General features: G+C 40.1%; 1 protein-coding gene and 1 long non-coding RNA gene across 2 annotated transcripts in view; one reads left to right on the top strand and one right to left on the bottom strand.

Moving 5' to 3' along the window:
- The window catches only part of NPAS3 (neuronal PAS domain protein 3), an 840712-nt gene that overhangs the window by 97369 nt on the left and 717481 nt on the right, over positions 1-25862 (bottom strand).
- The window catches only part of LOC116591251, a 210024-nt gene that overhangs the window by 166407 nt on the left and 17755 nt on the right, over positions 1-25862 (top strand). The gene's annotated exons all lie outside the window — the stretch shown is intronic.

Raw genomic sequence — 25862 nt, 5'->3', positions numbered from 1 at the left:
CATCTGCCTTCAGCTCAGGTCATGATTTGGGATCAAGCCCTGCATTGGGCTCCCTGCTTGGCAGAGAGCCTGCTTCTTCCTCTCCCTCTGCTGCTCCCCCTGCTTGTTCTCTCTCTGTCAAATAAATAAATGGAATCTTTAAAAAAAAAACCAAATCCTTATGGATCACAAGCCAACCCATGGTTAGGATTCTTCCAGGTTGTACGTAGCACAGTCACGTTGACCGAAGAACCAAACAGATCCCTGGCATCCGAGTTCAGCCACTTTCCTCACATGGACACAGCTTCTGTTTTTCAGTTTTCTTATTTGATAAGTAAGAGCTATTAACCCCGCAAAGTATTGCTATTTGTGGTGTATTTATAGAATAATTTGTTAGGATTATTTGCATCTGCACTGAAATTGTTTTTGAGTTCTTTCCAACTGGAGAGATCCATCAAAAGGGCTGAAAATGAGTGAAAATGACAGGAGTATGTTCCAAATGCAACAGAAAGCCACTCTCTCACCAAATGCAGTTCTGGCTGAATTCCCTCCTTCTTTATATAGCCAAGATAATTCTGCCCAAGGGATAGGGATAACTACCCGAGTTGGGTGGAAGCAGTAACCAGATGACCAATACCATGTGCATTTTTGAAGAGAATCTGAAAGAACATGACAATTAATGTGGAATAGAGGACAGAACTGAAAACACTCCTTTGAAGCACTCTTCCAGAATGTTCCCCAGTGCTGATTTCCGCATCCCTCTCTAGAAGGCCGATGGTTTGATAATCTTCGTTCTTCCTACCACACCTTAATTTCATCTCGCCTCTTCTACACAGTTGTTTCCAATTTCCTTCTCTTAGTCTATGTTAAGATCCTTGAGGCCACATCCCATTTCTTTTTCATCTTCATATCCTTCAAGACATGTGGTAGAGATCTTTGCACATAAGAGTTTGGGTTGAACAAACAGGTCATTAACTTATTTGATCACACGTTGTATCCCATGGGTAGAGAGTGACTCAGCAGGAGGACTGTAGGTACTCAAATGCTTAAGTGAATGAATGAATGAATGAATGAGCAGATAACTAAAGAGCTGCTTCAACCCCCTCTCTGTAGGAATCAATGAGACCAAAGGCAGCTGGAAGTGGAGCTGTGTCTGTATACCCTGCAAACTGTAACTCTCATGACCTATTCACTGTGCTCTAGGAAACACGGAAACAATTTAGTGACCTAAGTAGAAAGCCGGACATAAAAATTGATGAAAGAATTTATTGCAACAGTAATTCTTGCTGTGTTTGGCAATCATGATCTGCTTTGAAAATTTGAGCAAACCCTTTCCCAAGAACCATGCGCTTTTGTCCATATGCCCAGTTTTCTGTACAGTACTCCCCTTGCCATGGGTTGACCAGATTCCTAGGTTAGAAGACTTTGCTCTCATAAGGACAGACTTTGAAGTTCAGGTTTAAATTATGAGATCAATGATCAGGCAAAAAGATTATTTCTCCGTTGGCAGTTTCCTAATTGTAAGATGGAAATAATATACTCCTAACCATACAGGATTGTTCTGAAAGTCAAATGAGCAGACATGATCACATATTTAAAAATACTTGGTAAAAATGTAAAATACCATATTCCTTAGAGGTGTCACAATGGTGATGCTTCTCTGCACTGGGTCAGGGTAGGTACCCGAACCTTAGAGTCAGCTGCTTCTATGCTCTTTTTCTCTGCCCTTTGTTTTCACGGACTCCCTTGTATTCTTTGTTTCGATGGGTGCCTCCCTTACTAGCCTCTAAGCTCCCATAAGGCCAGAAGTACGATTTTATTCATCTCTTTGTCTCTTCTTCCTCCACATCCTAGCATACTGTCTTACATGTAATCGACAATTAAATAACATGTAGAAATACATTTTGGATAGTACCTGGGTCTCCCACATTGGTTTCAATATACGGTGGGATGAATTGCAGGAAGGTTTCAAACAGCTAAGTGGATTGGTCAGACGGCCCCCATTTGGATAAAATACTGGATTTAGAGGCACGCTTACTTTATAAGTCCTGGACACAATCGCCATCGAGAAAGGGGTGATTTATTAAGTGGCTAAAACATTCTCACAGCTATAGGATAAGCTTTTCAGCCTCTACCTCCATTTGCGAGCAACTAAAAATCAAAGAACTAATAAAATCCAATCACCCAGAACTTCTTCCCGTAGACAGACTGAATTATAACTTTTTAATTTAGGCAGGTAAAGAATTATTACAGTAGGACTCTAGGGCAGGAATGTGTTAATAAAATCATCCTCTCTGCCTTTTCATTTAAAATAATCCCTTGAGCTGATTAAATGAAATATCACTTGTTTAATAACTGACAGAACATTATTTTTAAGCACAAATGTTTTGCATATCTCCGCTTCCCATTTTTAATTCCAGGCACAGAAGGGTGGAGGCACTGACATCACACAGAGGGAGTCAGGCTCCGCGCTCAGATGCGGTCTGCCCTGTCATCGTGGCATCTATAATTTAGTGTGAAGCAGCGAGGTAGACAGAGCATTATCATTAGAAACCATTCTGAACAGGGATATAAAACACAGTCGCAATAACACTTGTCAGAAAGGTGACTCCAGTCAGAACTCATATCCACGAGTTTCAAGATAAATGCTGACACGGCAGCCATCCTACAAAGACCATTATTGCTTTAAAAAAAAAAAACAAGCCAAACCCCCAAACAAAGCAAACCCATGAACCTTCCCCAGAGTGAACAAGTTAGTGCGAAGTTTGCATCTGGGGTGGCATAAACTTTCCATGATTTACAGCAAGCGTAGCCCGTCTCCACTTGGATAAGGTATTTTATGATGCCACCGAGGAAGGATCCAATAGCATTTTGGGTTTAATGATGTTAAGCTATTTGGAATTCTTTCCCCCCTGTTATTTGGAATATATGAGCTGTGCCCCTAAAACAGGTCATTAGCTGTGCGGTGGCGGGTTCACTGCCTCGCCCACAGGACCGCTCTGCTGGTGCTTGCGTTTGCTCTGTCTTCTACATTTAGAAAAATCTCTTGCACTTGGTACCAGGCTCTGATTTAATAACCCCGTTCTGCTGACTTGATAAGCTGCGAAACCTCAGAGAAGAATCCCAAATCTGAATTACAGTGCTAATTACTCTAGCTTAGGCAAAGGGTTTCTGCGTGGAATGTTCTGTTAGTGCCCCTTTCATGCAGAGCACTGTTTGTCGCCAGGGGTCATGAGGTTGCGTCCCGATTCGCTTTCTCCTCCTCCATGGAAGCAGCTGCTTCCTGGTGCCCTTTCTGTCTTCAAGCCTAGAGGAGCTAACTGCTTGGTGATTCAGGGCAAATAACTTTCTCGGAGTGCCTAGAACTAATTTAGAGAGTGCACTTCGGTTTAGGAATAAAGGACATATTATAAATGCGAGTTTACAATTTAGCAGAGCTGTTTTCCTTACACAAGGAACCACTGTGATATCCAAGTATAATTTAAGAAAGCTCTGGTCCTTTTTCTTGATTTTCCTTCATTTTATCTTAAAACAAGTTCTCAATTCTTTCAGCTTTTAAATGTTTATTTTCTGACAATTAAAAACACGAAAACAGAAGTGAAAGCGGGCGTGTTAGAGAAAAAGGAAAAATAGGTTATATGGTGAAAACAAACTTGTCTTCCAATTCAGCTTCCAAATTTCTTAGAACCTCTCTCCTGGAGGTTCTTTCATGTCCCCAATTTCTTATACATCCCTGCAGGGATCTTTTATGCATTTGTCAATACATGGGTCTGTAGTTCTTTTCTCAGTGCACAAATGACAACAGCCTCTATGAAGGGTTCTGTCCTTTGCCATTTTTTGGCTTCATAGCTTAGAACCTGTTCTATATATACGCATATGGTCAATGCTTCCCCCCCCCCCCAGTCTGTGGGTAGAACTTCATTTATTGAGTCAAGTCCCCGCTAATTACAGATCAGTTCTGTGCATTTTCGTGAGAGTAATAAAGTTACAATGGATATTCTTATGTCTTTTTTCCATAAAGAATTATTTCAAGTACATAGTTCTAGAATACCTATGTTGCCTTTGTGAAATCTGAGGAAGGGAATTCAGGTTTTACAGCTGATATTTAGAGTAGAGGACCACTAATTCAGAATGACCTGAAAGCAAGATAGAATGTGGACACTTAAAATAATGAGAAAATATTTTTTTAAGTTCTACAATATGATTTATCTCCTTTGGGGAATAACATTCTTTTACAACATAAGATATTCCCATAGCATTCTGTGAATATCTTCTGAGTGTTGGAGAGGCAGCAGCCTTTAATGAGATCTATCTCTTGAAGCAAGCAGGCTTTGATGAATGAAATCATCAAGAAATTGCCTCCTCCTCCCAAAGAGCATAAGAAACTGCCCAATTTCATGGCAAAGTCACATATATTTGATATATATTTATTATATATTTAAAAACATTCTTTCCTTTTATAATCAAAAAGGGGAATCAAAACACTTAATATTTATGTATCTTCTGAAAATTCTGGTGGTCACCCCTGTTGTATATCTTGGCACCTATAGTTCTTTCTATCGTGTCATTGTAACTGAGTGACAGTCTGTGGAGTTTGTCAGTTACCCTCTCCGCACCCCACCAGAACCCCAGCTCCTTGGGGGCAGCGCTGCTACAGGGCTTTACAAATAAAGGGCTGTGTGAGTTGTAAAATGAGTCTCCATTCACTCAAAGTAGAGTAGAAAGACATTCTCCTTAAGTATTAGGTTATAAAGAGTTCTTCTAGAGCGGAAGTTTCTCATAGTCTTTTACTATAATTGTACCCATTTGAGAGAAAGACACATGAGGAGGAAAAACTGAACTACCCTGCCTATGCTAGGCTGAAGAACACAGTTCTTTACCAAGTTTAACAAGCTCTCTTCAAAGTGTTACCACCATTAATAGATCCATATATTAAATCAGTATATTCTTAAGAAAAAGAAAAGAATTTTTCTGGTTTTGCTCTCCCTGGATATGTGATTGATGTGGTTTTCCTAGAAACTTAGTCAGTGGCTGAGTTACAGCTTTAAGACTTAACTTCTCTAGAATCATTTTGGGTCTTAGTTTCCTGTACTTTCCTATCACCCCTTGAGAAGACTGACTAAGGTTCACTCTGATCAGGCTAGTTTTAGAAAATGGATTAGCTGCTTATTACAAACTGAACTTTTATTTGTCATGATGCCAGAAACACATTGCCCTCAACTCCCCCACCCCCCCAAACATCCCTCATAATTCAATTATATGTCAAAAAAAGAAGACAAGGTTTTTTGATTTGGAGAATACATAATTCAAAACCTGTTCTTCCATACGGGCCAGGACTCCAGTCAAGAACAAAAGTTCACCCCACCCCTCCCACGGTGTGTTGTATAAATTCTGGCTGCGTGAGTCACAGCAGCCTGAGGGCAAATTTGGCCTTCAGAGAAGGTGAACGGAACTGCTGTCTGATAGACTCCCGGAAGCAGGTCTATATACCAGACAGAGATGGCTCAGAGTAGTTTCAGTGATGTAACCAGACATCAGGTTATCCAGGGGTGTGATACAAATCCTTATTTGGAACAAACTTCTCTACATTCTAAGAGGACTTTGGCCTCAGAGTAGCAGTAGCTGGCTTCATCCACCCAAAGTAGAAGAAAGACAAGGTTTTTGTAAAGCCCAGAAACGACCCATCACAGAACGTATCACTACAAGAGAGACATGGACTGTAAGCTCCTCCATGTACAGAGAAAATGGTCCCGGAAGGGTAACTGGGTCTTCCAAGTTGATTCGGGTGACTCAGGAGTAGGTCATGTTTTTATAGCGCACGATCAGCAGATTCTAGATGCGAGGGTAACTCCTCCACTTCTCTTCCCTGAACAAAATCATCATGAAGTCCTATACATTATATATGAGACAAAAGCAATAAACAAAACATACTGAATTTTCTTGCTGGAAACCAGGAGTTTGGGCTTCCAGCAAATGTACTTTCCGTCTCTGGCAGCAAACTAAATCACGTACAGATTAAGTTAGGTGAGGGAATGAATTTCATCAAACCTGTGTTGGATAATCGAACTTGGATGTAGAAATCAACAGCAGCTGCTATGGCTAGGGGGTTAGAGTGTAAAAATCCTAGGGACCATTGCTCACCTACAAAAATAGAAAAATCAGAAGATAACTCCCAAAGTCTTACACCACGCTCTTTACCGAATGTGTTACTCTACTGAGCTATTTAAAACACTTCAGGGTTTATAAAGCATTTTCAAATTGATTATGTCTATGATGCCCACAACAATCCTGTGAGTGGAGATTCATTTGATTTTGTGGGTGAGGAAGGAGGCTCGGAGTGTCCCAGTACATGTGTGAGGTGAGCCGGTGTGTAGGGGCGGACCTGGGAGGGAAGAGGAATGTGGGTCGCTCTCTCCTGGTGGACAATTTTTTTCTGCGATACTTCATCCATCTTATGAAAGGACTTCATTGACTTAGCACACAGTAGGTGTTAAACAAATGCTAAATAGGTTAACAGAGTCACAGTGACAGGTTAGGTGATCACTAGGACCAGGGATGACCTACTTGGGGAGTTAGAAGAAGAGAGTACTCGTTGGAGGAAGATGAAAAGTCGCCATCACAATTAGCAACTCCTTTCAATATTCTCCCTTCTGTCACAAAACTGAGGTAGAGTCACAGAATTTTTAAAACTATTGTAAGGACGCCCAGTTCACATTTCCTAAATGCAGAGAAGGTAAGAAAGCAATGTTTCCTTTTTGAGAGGAATTCAGTTAACTCCCCAGTGAAAACTAGCATGGAAGCCCCCCTCCCTTATAACAACATAAGAGTAACCCCATATTAGGCGCGACCTGACTCACACAAGAGAATGCCACAATTAAAACTACAGGCATGAATCTGGGTCTTAATCATCAGTTTAAGTTTTAGGTCATTTTGAAAGTATAAAAAGGAATTGTGTGGCAATCAATTCCTTTTATTTGTTCTTTCTTTTGTCTTTGTCACTTACGTAGAAATAGAAAACAAATTATAGCTACCCTATAGCTCTCACAAGTCAGAATAATTTAGTTTCAATAGACTTGGTGATACTGTTTAAACCTTGAAAGTTAATAAACATGGATTTGTAGAATTAAAAATATTGAACTACTGGAGTGCTACTAACTCACAAAATTAAAGTTTTATAACCCAAAGTCGAAGACTGTATTCCACAGTTTAAATATTTCATATCTGACATTTTCCAACTCGACAATGTGAAGTCTGATTTTGATTTTTCAATCCAATATGAGTTTGGGAGTTTAATTCAAAATCAAGATAAAACCGTTTCTGAGACGACTTTCTCTTTCTGTTGTTCCCTTCTTACTATGTGGTGTATTTTTTCCCCCTGCTTTGGGAAATAAACTTGTCTAGCTAATGGTGGTGTATGTATATTGGACAATGCTCTGCCCAGGAATGAACCAATTATTGCATATTGCTAAAGGGTAAGAACCTTGGCAATCTGAGTCTCTAATGCATTTAGTACATGAGCAGGTTAACTATGAATGATATTGAAAGAAAATATTTTTTGTTTCTTTTTAACACTATGAGCTACTAAAGAAGGTCCCCAGGAGTGGCCATCTCAGACGGAGACAGGAGTTGGGATGTTGGGTTTGTGGTTCTGTATGGTCTTCCCTGAAAGAACCTCGGGGGTCAGGAAGGGACTTTCCATGCTGTGGAGGTACTTTGATTAGTTGATTAGTTGTGGGTCTGATGAAGTGATGACGTAACACAGGGGTAAGCTTCCTTGCACTCAAACATGGCGGCAGCCAGACAAACAGCTTTGTTCTTTACAAGGCCTCCGGAATCTGTTCAAGGCATTACGGACATTGAAAGAGGCTTCTCCAAAAAAGCAGACACAGAGAAATAAAAGATCTGGAAAAGCCATCAGGGTTCACCCAGAAAGGCAATGGAATACTTAAAGGGATTTCCCACCTACGTGGCTTTGCTCTTAGAGCGTATCTGATGGAAGTATATGTTATTGACTGTAGGAAATGAGATAAATCAATACAGCTTGATGTTCATAGACAGAAATGAAGATCTCCATGTAAACATCAGTACCATGTTGACAGGGTCTTAGGAAGAACCAAGGAATGCTCATGGTACTTAGCTGTGTATAAAATGAAGGGCCGGTCTACCGCTGAGGAAATCCTGTGCAAGAGATCTCTGACATGCTCTCAGCTTTCCTGTCTTCACTTCTTACTTAAACAACGAATGGGAAGAACCCCTCAGACCTCACCAGGAGAGGAAACCTTAAACTCAAGTTCTCTCCCATGGTCCTTTTGCCAAAGTCAAAACTTTTGGGATTTTTTTGGGGGGCTGTAGTTTAATGAAGACTGATAGAACACTAACTCCGAGTCAGCAAGGATCTCCTTAGACCCATTTTGTTGTCAAATTCACTTTCTGAGTAAATGGAGGAACTAACACATATCATTTCTTAGATAATGTTTTAATATCCTGCATTGAATAAAACTTTTTTTTAATCAAGTTGCAATGGTACCACAGAACTCCACAAGGGGCTAGGGGGCTGCAGATGGCTGCATTACTCTGAATGTTCAAGCTTGACTGACCCATTTCATCAGCACTGTCAGAGCCTTGCACTGATACATGTTGACAACATTTAATCTTAAAAAATTGAAAGAAATGAATTAATATGCAAATTTCATCAGCTTTGTAATAAAAATGTCCTTGAAAAAAAACAGTGAACATGACCCCCGAGGAATTGTGTGAATTATCCCAGCTCAATTCTTTAAGTTAGTCAGAGGTACGCGGGTCCACAAGGAAATCAGTGCAGATTTGACTTGGAAATAATTATGATGAAGAACAAAACACAAGCAGGTTGAATAAATGTAACAACTTGGGAAAAAGTCTTAGTCCTGTTTGTTATTCACTTTGAATTAACAGGATTAGGTTTGGTTTTTGAAAATAAAGGAACACCACCGTGTAATTTTAACACCTAAGTAATGTGAAAACAATATTTTTTTTTAACTATCAATTTTAGTGCATATTAAAAAAATCACATCTGACAAACTCAGGTCTTTTTTGGGGGGGAGATATAACCAAGTGCAGCTTTTTGACAAAGGAGAGAATTCTAGGAAACTCTTGTATTTAGACCATGGTTTATAGGGGATTTCTGGATTAATCATTTTGACAGAAAAGGATAGTCAAGTCCTTTCTAATATAAATACTGTTAACTGATTTTTGCTGATACTGAAGTGACCAGTTATTTCGCTGAATTTACTGAACTGATGGGATCACATAAACATAGGCTCTAGATGGAGTCTGACTTACAGGAGTCTCCACAGGGGCATGTTTAGGCTTTAGACACACTGTTGAGCCACAAATTCATTCCAGAACAGTCATCCAGGTAGGCAGGTGACTACAGCTCTCTGCCTTTGGGTCTGGACTCAACTGTAGGAAAGTGATAATGGGGGTTGGGCATAACAATTGAATATCTGTATCCAAGAGTTCAAGGTTTTTAACGTCCCTGGAGGAAGAGATGGAATGTTAACAAAGGAACATCAACCATTAAAGAAAAACAAAAACTGTCTTATCAATAAAAGCTTACCAGAGGTCAAAATGAAGGAATGAATGAATGGTCTGAGGATAGATCTCATTTCCTTTGCCCAAGTAAAGTCTCATTAATTTAAATAGATGTGTAAATATTAAGGGAAGACACGTGGTTTTTACATCAACCTTTGCATCTTTGTGCCACAGGCTAGAACATTTTTCTCTCTGACCTCCCTACGATGAATCATCCAATCTCTGGAGTCTGAAAGGAATTCACTTTGCCATTGGTTTTCAGTTGTTATTCGGGGCACTGCTGATTTTGCCAAGGTGAAGTTTACACAAATTAAAGCTCTTTTCAAGACATCGGTGTGATCTCAATGCTTGCTTAAAAAAATAAAAATCATACCCACATCTGACAGTCTCCCACGAAGACCCCAAATCAGGGTTGTTAATCTGAAAAACTCTATACCGTCTTTCAGAGGCTCTTGAAATCCTGAAATTTTCCTATTTTCACATATCCTTGGAAGACCAAGGCATTATAATACAGACTTTGCCCAGCCAAATTAATCTCTTCTGTAAGCTTTTGTGGTTCTCTACAAAAGGCTTTTAAGTTTCTTCTTTCTTTCTTAATCTACCATCAGTAAAATCCTACTTTTATAGTGCCCTTTGCACCTGCTTGCATAAAATGAATAACCCAACAGTTTAATTATGCACTATGCTATCGGTTGGGAGGTGATATAAAGTTGCAGATAGAAAAAAGAATAAAAACCTCTTTTGGTATCCAAAATTAATATATGTCAAGCTCAGGGTAAATCTTAATCTTTTCGAAACATTTTTCTAAAATAGATGTTCTTTTATCATCTGGCGCATCAAGACCCGTTGGAGGGAGGGAATAAAAAAAAAAAAGGCATTTGGTTAACATGCTGCAGAACAGCACTCTCTTTTCCACCTCACTTCAGGCTGTTCTTGAAAGATCTGAACAGTTGTATAATAATGAAAAATGGGCAATACTTGGGGGGCATTGCCTGTGCTCACACACCTCCGCCCACGCATTCATCATTCTGCAGGTATTGTCAGTGAAAGTTTAATTGCATAAACACTCTGTAACTGTCCTGTCATATTTCTTGTCAGTCTGGATTCCCTCTCCGGGCTCACTATCTCACAAAACTATAATTGAATTGCTACCAAATCACAAGAGTTTCCCCCCACCCCAAATAAAATCTTTATGAATAGAATTTGTTTCCTATCAGCAGATTTGACAAATTATGGCAGAGGAAGGGCCCTGGTGATAATTTTTGAGTTTATTCTCAATCTAGCTATTTGCTGAATGCTCTTATCTATTTTTTAAAAAAATTTTAAAGCCCTGGTGCAGGGGGGTTGGTTAGGGGGAGCATTCAGCAACCCTAAGGGGCTTGGTGGTAATAATTCTGCAGGACCAAAGGAAGCCAGTGGAAAAATGGGAAGATTATCTTTGCCCTACTGTGGAAGGGCGCTGATGGTAAATGAAAGATGTATGAATTCAGAATTAAACTAGGAATCTGTCAAAATGAAGATTTCACCAAACTATGTGAATTCTTAGTGATGAGGTATTAAGTACCCAATTTCACCAAGTGTTTATTCCATCAAACTCTCCTTTCCTTTCTCCTTGCACCAAACCTTTCCGTGATCATTACTCATGTATGAGCTCTGAGCAGCCAGATTCTTTGACAGATTTTTAGGACCATGAACAAATGAAAATTAATCAAAGCCATGACATGCAATTTACTAAATATGTGATCATGAAATTTTAATGCATTTAACAACATTGTCAAAGTATTAATAGCTTCCCGAAACGAGTAAAACAGAATGTATCTGATGGGGACTAAGGATTATCTTTTGTCTAGTCTGTTTCATTTTACACTCTTGTAAACCACAGCCCCACCCCCCAGTTTCACAGGATGAGGTCTCAGCCAAGACCTGAATTTCAGCCATTCTCTTTTAGAATTCTATCGGTAGTATGGGCATGAAATATAGCTCCTGGTGAATAACTCTTAAATGGGATGGGGCTTCACCCAGATTGACAACTGTCTGATTGTTTATGTTTTTTAAATGTGCTTATCAAAACCATGTAGGATTGATGGGTGTTTTTAGATGAAGTTATGTTTTTGCAACAGACTTAATTTAGGACTAAGGTTAAGGCTTAGGATAAATGAGTGCATTAGATGATTAAAGAACATTTGTCTTGCGGGACACTCAAGTCATTTATTTATGACACTTAAAAACAGGCTAGGAAAGAAAGCACCATGGCTTTAGCAAAATCAGTTTTATACAAATGTTAAACTAAAACTAATGACTTTTTTTTTTTAATGGAACTCTGAGATATGCCAGTTTAGTAGATATCCAGAGGCAGAATCAAATGTGCAGTGGAGTAAGCATGATGAAAAAATACTGGAATTTAAAAAGAAAAGTCTCAGTGCTGTGTATATGTGTGTAGGTATGTCCATGTGAACCTTCTCCCAGAAGTTTTTTTTTTTTTTTTAAATTACAATTGTTTCTTTATTTGAGGAAGTAGTTCTTCTGCCTCTCTTTAAAATGCTCTCTTTTATGGGAGAAGATTTTCTGATGGTATGGGAATTTGGACTATTGTACTGCCCTGTACTGGGTATGATAAAATACCTTGTCAGGGACGATGGGATGGCTCAGGGGATTGGTAATGGGATATATAGAGCCTTTCACCCATAGGTCATCGGCTTGAATTTTGTCCAGGTTGGCGGTGACTAAAAGTCATTAACATCTCATGACTGCTTGGTGGCCTATGTGAAATGAGTTTCTTAATTTATTTATTTAAGTCCATATATAGTACCTATGGCTGGGTCATCAGGGCATCTCTCTTGCTTTTACAGAAGCACTCCACAAAATCTACTACACTCATTTCAGTTCTCAAGATTCGTGATGAACTGAAGCCCTCCTAACACGAGATAAATGGATTCATTTGAAGTTCAGACCAATAGCAGAATACATCCACCTGTTCCCCAGCACAGCCCACAAGGGTTTGGGGAAGCTGATCTTATAGTAAAAGGAGCCACAGGTTGGGGAGACCTAACATCCAGTTTCGTGTCACTTAGTCTCTTGTGACGCCTGATCCGTGTTGTGGCTGGGGTGACGTCACGACAGCCCAGCCAGATAAAGAGGGAAAATAGCAGTCAAGCACCTCATGTATGCTATGCATGGGCTAAATCATGGTGTCCTAAGCAGAACACATTTTAATGGGCCAGGCTAGAAGCCACAAACCTTTGGAGACCAACATCAAGGTCTATTCCAAAGTGGACCTGGGCAGCCTCCAAGCTAGCCTCAGAAAAGGGGAAGGCAGCAGGCATATCTTGGTGTTCAGAATCTAGAAACAGTGGGATGGACCTTCTAGAATAAGAATTAGGTGCCTCTGTGAGGCTTTAAGAAAACCGAGGATACAAAAAATGGTGAATTCTGTGCATTAGAGAAGCTAGAAGAAGGTGAATTATGTATTTCTGAAAGAGTCTTTCCTCTTAAATGGAGGTTTTCCAAAAGGACTCCACTCAAGGGGAAAAGGGGAGGGAGAGAAGGGGAGTTGCAGAGAGGGAGGCAGGAATGGAGAAAGGAAGGGAGGGGAGAGAGAGGGGGAGGAAGGGGGAGGAAGATAGGAAGAGAGGGAGGGAATTTTCAGAAACATACCTACTGGGTGCTATGATCCATGTAGAATTGGAGCCCTTTAAGTCAGATAACTGGCACATGGTATCAGTGAAGCCCAAGTTCAACCTTATATGGACAGATGCCAACTTTATGTCGCTTAACCCCTGGCTAGCTTTTTCATAAGGAATACTTTAGTAGTAAGAGAATAATTAGCTCAACATTATTAATAATAGTGCTAATACTCACTGAATACTTAGGATGTGCCATAATACTGTTTGAAGCATTTTATTTCATGTATTTTTAAAAAAGATTTATTTATTTTTAAAGAGAGCACGAGCTTGTGAGTGGGGAAAAGGGCAGAGGGCAAGGCAGAGAGAGAATCTCCAGCAGACTCCATGCTGAGTGCGGAGCTGATATGGGTCTTAATCTCATGACCCTGAGCTCATGACCTGAGCTGAAACCAAGAGTCAGATGCTCAACTGACTGAGCCACCCTGGTGTCTTAGATGTATAAACTCACAACACCCTTCCTTATAAGGTATGTTAATATGCTAATTTGTTTGAGGTTAAAACCAACAGGTGATTATTCCTACCCCATTCTCCAATCTATGCCAGAGAACTAAAATTGTATAATGGGCAAACTGAGGCACATATAAGTTAATTAACTTGGTTAAGGTCACATTTCTAGTATATGACAGATCCAGGAGTTCAATCCATGAACACAAGCTGTCTGGTTCCAAGACCCTGTGTACTTACCTATTGGCAACTACTATAGAAATAGTTTAAGAGGTATGTCCTACAGTTGGGGCTAGGACTGTCATCTTATGTCATCAACTCTTAGTTATTAGAGCAACCTGCCAGTTAACAAGACTGCCGATTTTTAAAATCTATGATGTGGATAAGAGCTTTGAATGAAATTGCTACAAACCAGAGAAAACAACCTCATAGCTGATGACCACACCATACTGCATCTCCTATCCGATAGCTCTGACATATGCCCTTGGATCTGCAACCAGTGGTAACTGGTTGGGGTTATCACTCAGGGGAGGAAAGCGATGTGCAGAGCTCTGGGTAGCCATGATCATACCCTTCCACCATGACCTCTTGGTATATTGTTATGGTTCTTGGGAAACCAGAGACTTGTGCTCTGTCTGTGTAAATGTATAGGAGGGCAGGGTAAAAGAGGGATGGATATGAGACCCTGCAAAGGAAAGCTTAGGCTGCTCTAAAAGTGGTGAAACTTGGAGCAGTCAGGTCTTGACTTAAAACTTTAGTTGATTATGAGTTAGATCGACCTAGGATCTCACCTTTAGGAAAGTTTGAAGGGCATCCTGAAGACTGATGAGAGCTACTTGGGGGAGCTATCAGAGGAACTAGATAATTTGACTTCTGAGCTGAGTGGCTCGACAGTGATCCTGCTTGCATAGGAGTGTCTTGGAAGAAGGGACAGGCATGGATGGGAAGGAGTGGCATCTAGCTGGTGGAAAAAAGATCATGGGCTTAATCATGTGTTTCTGGGTGTTAGAAGTTTCTCTCCTTAAAAAAAAAGTTTCCCATGGTCAAATAAATTAGGAAAGAGGAATTATTATTGATCACAGAAATTTCAAATGTTCATTAAATTAATGCTCATTGCTACTCTCCAAGGAGAAGACAGGCTACAAAGCTTTTCCCTATGCTTTTCTGGGGTATCTTATTACAAAGAACATCTCACAAGGGCAGGTAGGATAAGGAGCACATTTTGGAAGTACGGGCTTAGAATCTGTATCAGCTCTGCATTCTAGAAAGCAGAGGCCAAGACGTACGTTACAAATTGATGTATAAGTTTACCTCCTGTTTATAAAATGGAGACATCTATAAACTGAATCTTTCTATAGAGATCCTTTTGATTCCTTTTTATCACTTAGTTTATGTGAAATATAAGTTCTGTGAGAGCAGGGACCCTCCTGATAACTGGTATATTCCAAGAACTGGAACAGGGCTTGACCCATGGACATGCAATAAATAATGACTGAATGAATAAAATAATGAATGAGTGAATGTTTTTCAAATCTTAGAGTACTGGGTTTATGTTTTTAGACTTTCATATTAGTTTTGTGAAATGGAAGGTATTTCTCTAAATATTAGTCAGATTTTTAATTCATTTTTATGTTATCAATTATGTCAATTTTTGCCTCATTTGGACTAGCAGTAATTTAGGGGATCAGAAGATAGTTTTGATTCTCCTCCAATATCAATACTCACTCCATTTAATAAACAGATGGCTGGACAGAGGAAAGCAGAGTTTTAATCCTTTATGATGTCACTAATTTTACCGTTGCTCTTTCTGGTAATTTTGTCTAGAGAGGAAATCCCCTGACAAGTAAGCAGCACTGACCAGTAGACTGATATTTTATCAAAGGGACATGATACACTTTAATAAACCATAAAGAGGAACAGCTTTGAACCCTAAGGGAATTTATATCTTAATATTTTATGATCAATAGCATATGTAATTTAGTAATTTTCAAATTTTTCCAGATTTTATTATGAGTTGATGAAAAAGAGTGGACAGATGGTATCATCAATCCTAATCATGTGAAAGCTTGAGACTTGCATAATTTCTAAAATATTAACCACTATTAGCTCCTGGCTAAAGACTGACCACAAGTACATTTCTAACTTTTTTCTATTATCTTAGGGCCAAATCACCATTTCATCTGTTGCAAGTCTGTTCAGTACGTCCTCTCAAGCCTACCCATTACTTTTGGATGTAAAAAATGGCCTCTTGAATGGTTTCCTTTACTTCCAGTCTGCTCTGTTCAACACATCCTGCATACTCTTGACTTGATCAAGTATCAAGTCCAGTGGACATAAGTTACCTACAGACAGGAATCAGCATGACAGTGGGGAGACCATTCTAACAGTCAGAGCTGCCTGGGAAGGGTGGAGGATGTGGTCTCAGGGGTTGGACAGCTATTTTAGATAGATGTTGAAAAACATCTCGATGAAATGTTTAAGGGTGAGAACTCTGATGTTAGACTGCTTGGGTTCACTTACTAGGCTGTCTACCTACTACTACCACCAACGGTGTGATTTTTCCACATTAAATTTTTTTCAGTTTATTTCATCTGTAAAGTGGAGAAAATAATGATACTTTCCTCACTGTATTTTGTGAGGCATGAATGAGACAATGTATACACTAGGTTCAACAGAGTGTTTGACACTAGGTGACCATTCAATAAATATTAGTAGTTGTGTTGTATAAGGGATTCAGGAGTCCACAGTGGTCATATAAGATGACCCACAAGGGAGGATCCTTCCAAAATCAAAATTTATTTTTGTATTTGCTTTTAAGTGATAAAATGATGTTTCTTTGCGTTATTGCTCTGTTTAATAATTTATACCCAGAACATCTCCTATGATTCTCAGTTGCTTTTCCCTGGCATTCCAGCTCTTCCAGGATCTGGCTCCCTCCTAGATGGGCATTTATTTACCTTTGCTTCAGTGAGAAGACTGGGCTTCTCTCTGCCTCACAAATGCATCCCACTGGGCCACTTGGGACAATTCCCCGGTAGATCATCCTACCTCTTTGCTCTTAGGTCAGTTTTCATGCAGCACATGCCACTGCTCCCTCCTCATCAAAGTCACCTATAGTCACTGAGCCTCTCCCTGACTTCTTACACCGCTCATCATTTTTATGCCCCTGTTGAGGGTAGTGGCACTATTCTTATTCTTGTTCCTCTGGCTGTTGTGTCTAAGTCTTCTACTGAGGATGATCAATTTTCTAAGGGCAGGTGTCCTATCTTCTACCTCTCACATTCTCTGCAAGCACCCAGCAAAGTTCTCAAAACAAAACACATGGCCCGTGTTCAAATCCTGGGGCCACAGTCCACTGTGATGTGAGTCAAGTCCTTTACTATCCCCAGTTCTGGCCAAGGGTCATTGTAAGAAATACATTACTTAAACATGCCTACTCTTGTAATTGTTATACAGAGATAAAACATAGTAAAAGCTATTTATTAATATCATCATTAATGTTCCTAGCGTAGTTGCAGTAAGTTAAACCTTGGGTAGAAAAAGCTAAAAGAGTCAGTACAAATTTCCCAAGCTAGCATTTCCTGAATTTGTTAATGAAATCAGTGGAAGGGAGATAGTTTGGAAGCACCTCCCATTCAGAACATTCCTACAGAGCCAAAAAGATCAATCATCAGAGGAACTAATATTCCTGTAAACCTATCATGCAGCAGACATTTTTCTAAGTTAATTAAATAAGCAAAACAAAACAGAAGACAACCCCAAAACCCTTGACGGTGTGCATCAGAGTCCCTGACAGTCATGGTCTATGTGTGTTTGGGCATGTCAAATCAACTTGCTCCCAAAGAAGCAATACTCTTGGCCTGTTAATTTCAGGGTTGACGTTTCTAACCTGAGACAGTTCTCCCGGGACTGCCAACAGCAGTGGCTTGTAAGACAGTGCTGCCCTCCCCATCCACTATGGTGTCCTCATTGTCATCACCACACTTCTGCATTGTGTGAATAATCTGTCCCCCTCACATGATGGTCAGCCCCTAGAAGGCAAGGAGCTCTATCTTTGTTTCCTCTGTGCTTTGTATAACGTCTGACACACGACAGACGTTCCTCAATAGTCTATAGAACCTCTAGTATCGTATCTCTAATATGAATTCTTGAATAAGAATTCATGTACTGTACTCTAGTTAATAACGACTACAGAAAAGACACAGTTTCAAGCTAGTTTTGTCAATGGAAGATAGGTGGTGTTTTCCATGGGTCCCAAGAAACCATGATTGTGTTTCATGATCAGATACCTCCAGGAGGACAGGACTGATTCCTGATAGGGTCCTCATGGACCCTATCGTTCTTCTGGTTCTTTTCCCACATCATGCCTGTCTTAGAAGACTGGTTCTGAAAGGAAGAGCCTGGAAAAACTTTCCAGAGCCTAAGGCAGAGCGGAGGTCAAATGCACAGGGATAATTTTGGCTGTGCTCTTGGCTGAGAAGGCAGGCAGCTAATGGCGACCAAGAGACTCAGGGCTGAATTTTGCCTATAATTGATTCAGATGCTACTGTTCTCTGTGGTGTGAGGAGTTTCAGTGCAGGGATGAAGGAAGGATCAAGAATGAGGTGGAACATTTTAGTTCTAAGGGAGAGACTCTATATTTAACAAAAATAGAATTTAGCCAATGCACTATGTGCACTATGTGCACTATGTGCATAAGGGGGTAGTTAAGTTTCTCTCTGGATGCCAGAAGGCTCTTGGAGAAAATTCTTCTCCAGGGTCTGCTTGGAGGTCTGCTATCAAGGTTTTGTCTCCTTTTCCATCCAGTTCCTAGGCTTTGTACTTACTCCAACCCTCATATTATACCCTTTAGTCTAATCTTAGCTGCTGAAAAACTTGTATAGTTTGGGGCAAGCCACTTGGAATTTCCATCACTTCCCCCCAATAACCTCCCTGCTTCCCCATCTATAAAATAAGGATAACACACTGACCTGCCTCAGAGGGACAGCGTGTGAATTAACTCCTGTAATTAGTGGCTTCTGTGCTCTGCACACTCCAGGCAGGATGTGAGCGCCAGCCGTGTCGCCGTGGCCCAAGCACGCATTGCAGTGGCTTGAGCACGCATTGCAGTGGCTCGAGCATGCTTTGCTTCTAACGCTGTGCTCGGGAATAACCGCTTGGCAAGGAGCTGATGACTGGAAGTTGCAAACTTTACACAGAAGCAATATTTCCAGTATTTTCCCCAAGCAATCATGAGTAAATTGCTCACTAGGGGTGGAAATGGTTTCCAGCCAGTTCTGCCTCTTCTGATCTGTGCACCCTGCAATGCTCAGTCAATGCCAGGTAACGGATCCTTCAGAAATCTGCTGTTTAGTGCAGATGAAGAATTCAGAATGGTATAATTTGGCTAGGGATGAAATTTCAGTGCAGCGATATGTATTAAAAGCAAATAACTTGTGCTTTGTTCAAGGCAAGAGTTAGAGAAATAGAATCTATAATTTGTAATCATCCAATGCCAAAGACAACCACTCTTTTGCTGCTTTGTTTTAATGAAGAGGGACAGGTCATCCATTAACAAGTCATCTTGGGTTTCATTTAGAAACTCTGAAAATGTACCCCTTATCACCATAGGTAAAGAGAAGTCAAAATTATGACCTAGAAAGCTATATAAAATAACTGTTAAAAATAATGGGTTGAAAAAATTGAACTTCTAAGCCTTCAATAGAAGAAGGTTTAGGAAAAAAATGCTACATATAAATGGAGTGAGACTATTGTGTATTTTGATACAAGTCCTATGCTTCTTTTATTGAACAAACCATTTGCCACCCCTTAAATACCATGATATTAATTTATATAAAAGCTGTACTTCTTTTCCTCCCGAGTTGCAACCACTGTGATTTAACTCTGGGAAGAGAAAGTTTGTTTCAGAATGGCATGCAGAAGAACCCTGGGGAGATCCAACATCTCCTCTGAGAACAAAAGTGACATTGTTCTCCAGTAGCTAAGTGAGTCACCAGCATGCTTTCGACGGGTCAGGGTGTCAAGCCCAGAAAGGATGCCATGCTCTGCAGTCATGAGACTTGGGAGCTGGCCTGGAAGGGCAGAGCTCGGGTCCCAGGCCAGCACAGCCTGGAGAGAAAACAAGATCTTTACCTTTTTTTGAGCTCCCTCACGCGCGATCCTAGAAGTGTAAGGTCACTTTGAAATGTCCTCATCACACACAGACAAGGTCACACCAATTAAGGTGATGTGTGTCTACATCTCGAATGCCAGAAGAGAGCTCTGGAAAATACAGATTCCCTCCTGTGGCTGTTCAGGACGCTCTTGCTTATCATAGCTGGGGATAAAAGTAACATTTAAAAATAGCCTTCTTTCTGCAGGAGAAAAATAGTCCTGCCCCGGGGTGGTGTTTTTGAGGTGCAGGAAGCACTCCGAGTTGGACGAGGCAGTCTCTGGAATAGCATCAGCTTGTTTTTAGGGTGGATGAGTCATCGTCATTCAGGAGCAGCAAAAGAGAATTTCTATTTCGTTTCAAAATAACGGTGACATAGCTAAGGGAAATGATATTGCATATGTATTTTTTTGGTATAAAAGCTGGGTTTATGCATAAATGGTGATCTTTTTGGGTTATGAAAAGACTAGTTTTTTTAGGCTGCTTTCTTACTGCTAGACTTGACTCATACATGCACACATGGGTATTAACGGGGCCAAGCAAGGGTTGGGTCATCGTGAACTAGTCTGGATTACTGATATAGGAGAGATGCATTTAATATTCAGTCCATCAGTGATAACTGTGGTGCATTATCTGCTGGATTTATCTTTGCTTATACTGTATGAATATGGAAAGGAATTAAATGTGTGTTTACAGTTTGATAAACATTCAACATAAATTATACATTTTAATTTCATTTATTAGTTGGGGACCGCGGAAAGCAGGAATTTCCCTGCATACAAACTGCCATTCAGATGGAAGGATTAGCTGCTTCCTGAAAAGGTACACTAAGTGTTGAGAATGAAATTCATCTGAGTCTCAAGTGTGTCACTATGTGGTTTGTGGTTACATGGTTCATGGTCAGAGTTTTAGAAAGACCAAGGTAGAGTGCAGCTCACTCTAGTGACTCCAGAGTTTGTATTTTATACTTCCGGTAGTTCCAACATTGCCACCAAGAGTAAATCTAGTGCTAATCAATGTCGTACAGTGGACAACTTGAATGTTGCAGTTGTTGTGCACATTCGCAAGCTCTGCGGATGTCTACGAGATCTTGGTCTGATCTTGGAGCATTAGCATGCAGAGCAGTCCCCATGATATTATCTTACCATATAACGACTCCAAAAATCTCACCGAGATTAATGGTGATAACATAATTCCAGAAAGTTGCCACTCTCTATGTAGAAATATATTGGCAATAAAAACCAGTCACTGTGTGCCTTTCCCCAGTAGGGGATCTCTCACTTTTCTTTGATTTTTAAAGGCTTCAGATCAATAACTGGAGTGACATTATTAACAGCTCCCTCAACACCGTGGCCAGCGCTAATATTAAATCCATTACACCTTCTGTTTGACATTTGCAGTACAGCAGAAAGTGCTGTAGATACAGTCACATTGTCTGGGGACTGAGGTTGGATGTGGGGTTAGTAAGATGGTTTCCCTTGCCTGACTTCTAAATTCAGTTCATTGATAGGAAACTTGAACCAATAAAAAAAAAAAAAATCAAAGAATGTCCCCCACCCCTATCAACCCTACACTAGATTGTAAATAATTCACCCTTAAAGGTACAAGTGTATCTTAGATCTCAGCAGTTCTTGAAATAAAATAATGATCTGATCCTCAGATAAATTTTTACATTCTTTATTGTTATTCCTAAACATGTATGTGTCTAATTATATCACTTATTGTGGAACTGTCTAATGAATTCAGAGGAACTGCGTTCCTGTAGAATTGAGGGCTGATCAAATTTGCCACGGCACAGACACGAAAAGAGAAAATGCAGATTATTTCCATTCAGGCAAGGAATCAACTGCTTCAATTTTGCTTGTCTTTAAAATATTCAGGACATAGAATGGGCATAATAGCATAAAGATCATACTGTATAATGATTATCTTAACCCCCTGTAACAGGGTAGCTCTGTCTGAAACTTTAGACGGAGCACCATAACCTCTATTTTAGGCCATCAATGGTTAACCATGCTGCTGTAGTTATTCTTGACCAAAAGTACTGTCTCATACGCTTTGCTAAATTGTCTAAATCCTGGTGCGGTATTGATTTCTCTCTCTATGAGCTCCTACCCATTCAATAAGCTGTAAGAACCTCTTGTCCTGGCTGAGTTCCCTCTGAAGCAGGACCCAGGTATATGACTCCTGCCAGTGCTCCTACAGTGGGGACTTGATTGTTAGCTCGTGGGAAACAAACCACTGGAGACGGAAAGAACGTTTTATATTAAAGTAAGAAACATGACAGGGAAAGTTGCTGTGAGGTTAAGTGGAAAAGCAGATTACTAGAAGCCTCTAGGTTATGATCTTATTTCAGAAAGGCAGACGATGACCCCCCCCATACTACATCCATATAGATGTACATATATATATGTGTATATATATATATATATATATACATACACAGAAAATCTGGAAGGATAGGCATAGAATATATGCATATGAACAGTGGTCATTTGTGGGTAGTGGGATGTTCGATGGTCCTTATTTATTTTCTGCATTCTCTGAAGTTTCACAATAAGAATGAATTAATTTAAGAATTAGGGGGGAAAAAAAGGAGTAAAGCCCAATTCTATGACCTAACCTAGGGAATATAAGGAGATTTTTAAAGTTCTTCCAGGATTTCTTGAAAGAGCTACTTTTTTATTTATTAAGCATTTAAAGGTGCAGCTCTGAAATTTATTAAGAGAAGAGTATAGCACTCGTAATCCCCAGATTTAAGAATAATGAAAAGACACATGCAGATCTAGAGGGGAAAAAAAAGGGACCACCCAGACATCCCATTCCAGAGGCTCTGTGTTCTCTCAGGTGTGAGAAGCTGCAGGGCAGCCCAATCTCTTTCAGAATGTTTAGACCTCCATAGACACTCTAGAACTTTGAAACTATATAAACAAGGCCACCCACGTATTTTTCTTCTGCCTGCTATAAGATTTCTCTAAAAGAAATACCTGTATTGACTAAACTATGAATAACTATGCATACATGTAAAAGATTTATTTGGGTTTCCAACAGTCAAGAAATGCCCCCTCCCACGCCCCTCCCCCGGCCCCATTATCTCGAGACTGGTTCAAGACAAGACAATCACAGGGCTGGCAGTTCAGAGAAAGAGAATTCCTATTATGGCACAGTATCTCTGCCTTTTAGGCTGGTTTAGTCACTTATTTCCTTTTATTATAATGCCAAATGTTATTTAGATTTCAGTCATTTAGTAATGCTACGTTGAACACATCACGGCTTCTAGAAAAGTCCATACCTTCATTTTCATAATCACCACATACTGATATCCCCTTTCCCACAAAATTACACTATTATTTAAAAAAGAATCTGTGTTTCATCAGAGTTTAAAAGATTATGTTGCAATGAACAAGTCCTCAGAAATGTCCCCTCGTATTATTAAGAATTAGGAAATCCTGTTAAAATTCTTTCAGCCTTTAAGAAACATAAGCAGCTTTGGGATGTAGTGCCTGACCTGGACTTTTTAAAGTAATTTCCTTGGAGCAGTGTTAGTTAAAGGTAGCACCCTACCCTGCTTTTCAGTGTTTAAGCAGTCAATCTAATTGCCCTTTAAGCCTAAGACCGAAAAGAACCAAGGCTACAGACATTAAGGCAAAGTAAGTTTCACATTTTGTAATGGTAAGAGCTATACCCTTCATCAAGGAAGAGAAACCTTTCTTATGCCACTGTTGCTAATGAGCCCCAGTGGTTAAGAAATGTAGGAAGCAGAATTTTCAATTTTACTAGTTAGGATGATTCCAAGAGGGCTGGGAGAGCAGGGGAAGGAAGCCCAAGTAAATTGTCAATCATACTTCAGCACATGACAGAGTAATGACAGAGTAACTTTAAAGAATATACGTCATTCTCCTCCTAACAGTGTGCGCAGAAATGTTTTATGCATCCTGGAGCCTCCTGGAAGGCAGGGGATTGATCAGAGTTCTTATAATCAATCTTAAACCAGTCTGATTTTGACTCTAGCTTATGATATCCCAGCAGAACTGGTTTACAGGCAGTGAATTTTTTTTTTTTTTTTCTCCCGATCAAAGTCTTTTCCAAGTGACAAGTTACCCTTAACATGTGTTTGGGGAGCCATCAAGCTCGATATGAATCAACAGTGTGGCCTGGCCGCCGAGAGGACCTAATTCAAATTTAGGCTGTCTTAGCAGAAGTACGGTTACCTAAACTGAGAGAGGGGACCGTCCCTCTGTTTTGTACTAGTCAGAATACACCCAGAGGGCTGCACAGCGTTCTCAGACCCATCCTCTTAGAGGGTGACGAACACACTGAGGCATGGCCGTGGGTGGGTGACTAAGGTGGTGGGGGTCTCAGGAACATGCCACTGCGTAATGTTTGTGGGATGAAGGGCTGTTTGACCTGGAATGGAGAAGGAAGGCAGGACGGAGGGAGAATTTGGTCTATATCCGGCTTCATGTTTGTGGGATGAAGGGCTGTTTGACCTGGAATGGAGAAGGAAGGCAGGACGGAGGGAGAATTTGGTCTATATCCGGCTTCATGTATTTGAGAGGGTGGATGGAGAGGAACAAGTAGATCTGAAATGAGATCCCCAAGGACAGACCTGGGATCAGTGGGGAGAAATTACGGCAAAACTAGGTTTTGGCTCCATAGTCAGAGAACTTTTCTCTCGGAGCTGTTCGCCAATGGGACAGGCAGCCTTGAGGTTTCTGAGCGTTCCACTGGGGTGGTTCCAGCCGAGCCTGGGAGGTTGGCTATTGGCTTTGACATAGAGGGATGGCTTCCCTGATCGAAGACTGGAGATTGTCTAGGCTTGATAGTGAGTCAGGGAAACCACAAGGGTTTTATAAACCTGAATTCTGATACATCGAGTGTTGAGGAGTATTAGCAATCCAGGTTTCCTAATTCATCTCCAGAAGGAAAGAGTGAGAAACTATTTTGATGTGCTGTTTCTCAAGTCTGCTCAGGTATGAATAGTCAAAAGATGAAAATGCAGTTTCAGTGATCTCACAGACATATCTATTTAGTGACGTTGGTGAGCAATGATAAAAGAAGATAGGACTTCCCTGGGAACACGATTATTTTCATTTTAAAATGGTTAAGAGTAGTCTTCAATACTCTCTCTTCTAATGCCTGGTGCTCACTGGAGAAAGACACTCACCAATCCTGTAGAATAATGCCCTAGAAACTGCAGTTAACTTCCACGAGGAAACATGCATTGGTTTTAGATGGAATTAAAATATTTCCAAAGAGCCAAATATGGTTTTTTTCCCCATCTGCGTGAGCAAACACACTGTGATTATTTTTAAGCAGGTTAAATTTAAGTATTTTCTTAGAATCCTTTTAATATTAATCTTAAGATGGGTTGTTTTCTACTTTTCTTTCTATAAAATGAGTTTGTGTTGAAAATCTGTTTTAAAACAACATATCAAGTAAAGTACAAGCATCTTTAAAGAGTGCAAAAATAATTTCCCAAGTAAGCAAATAAAACTTTGCACTTCAAATCAGGCCTTGATTCATTAAAAATCTTAAACTTCTCATGAGAAAAATTAACATTTAAACCACTGCTGCTTGGCCAAGCACTCCACCACACAAGAATATGAAATATCTCCTCTAAAAAAGTACAAAAAGGACAAAACCACAAATGTGGAACTTCAATTAATTTAAAGCCCCAATCAGCAAAGAATAAATCCTTCGCAGATCTAATTACCAGCGCTCTCGGAAGACCCAGGCCGACCAGCCAATCTTCCCCGTGTTTGAACAGCTTGATGAACTAGGGGACTGATGGATATCAAGTCATTTTGTTTAATTTATAAATGGATTTTCCCCTAATACTTAAATTATCATCAGTACAACACAATGAAAATGGGAACATTCTGAATGCAAAGTCTATAAGAGTCCTGGAAGGAATCCCAATGAGGAATGTCACCTCTGTTCATTCCTCTATACAATTGATCTAATTAAATACTGAGGGTAGAAAGGCAGTTTAAAATGTAGCCATTTCTGTTTTCTTTTTAGCCTTAATTTAT

This window comes from Mustela erminea, chromosome 5, assembly GCF_009829155.1.
Source record: "Mustela erminea isolate mMusErm1 chromosome 5, mMusErm1.Pri, whole genome shotgun sequence".
Classification (NCBI taxonomy): domain Eukaryota; kingdom Metazoa; phylum Chordata; class Mammalia; order Carnivora; family Mustelidae; genus Mustela; species Mustela erminea.
Note: the sequence above shows the minus strand (reverse complement) of the source record. Positions and strands in the feature narration are given on the sequence as shown.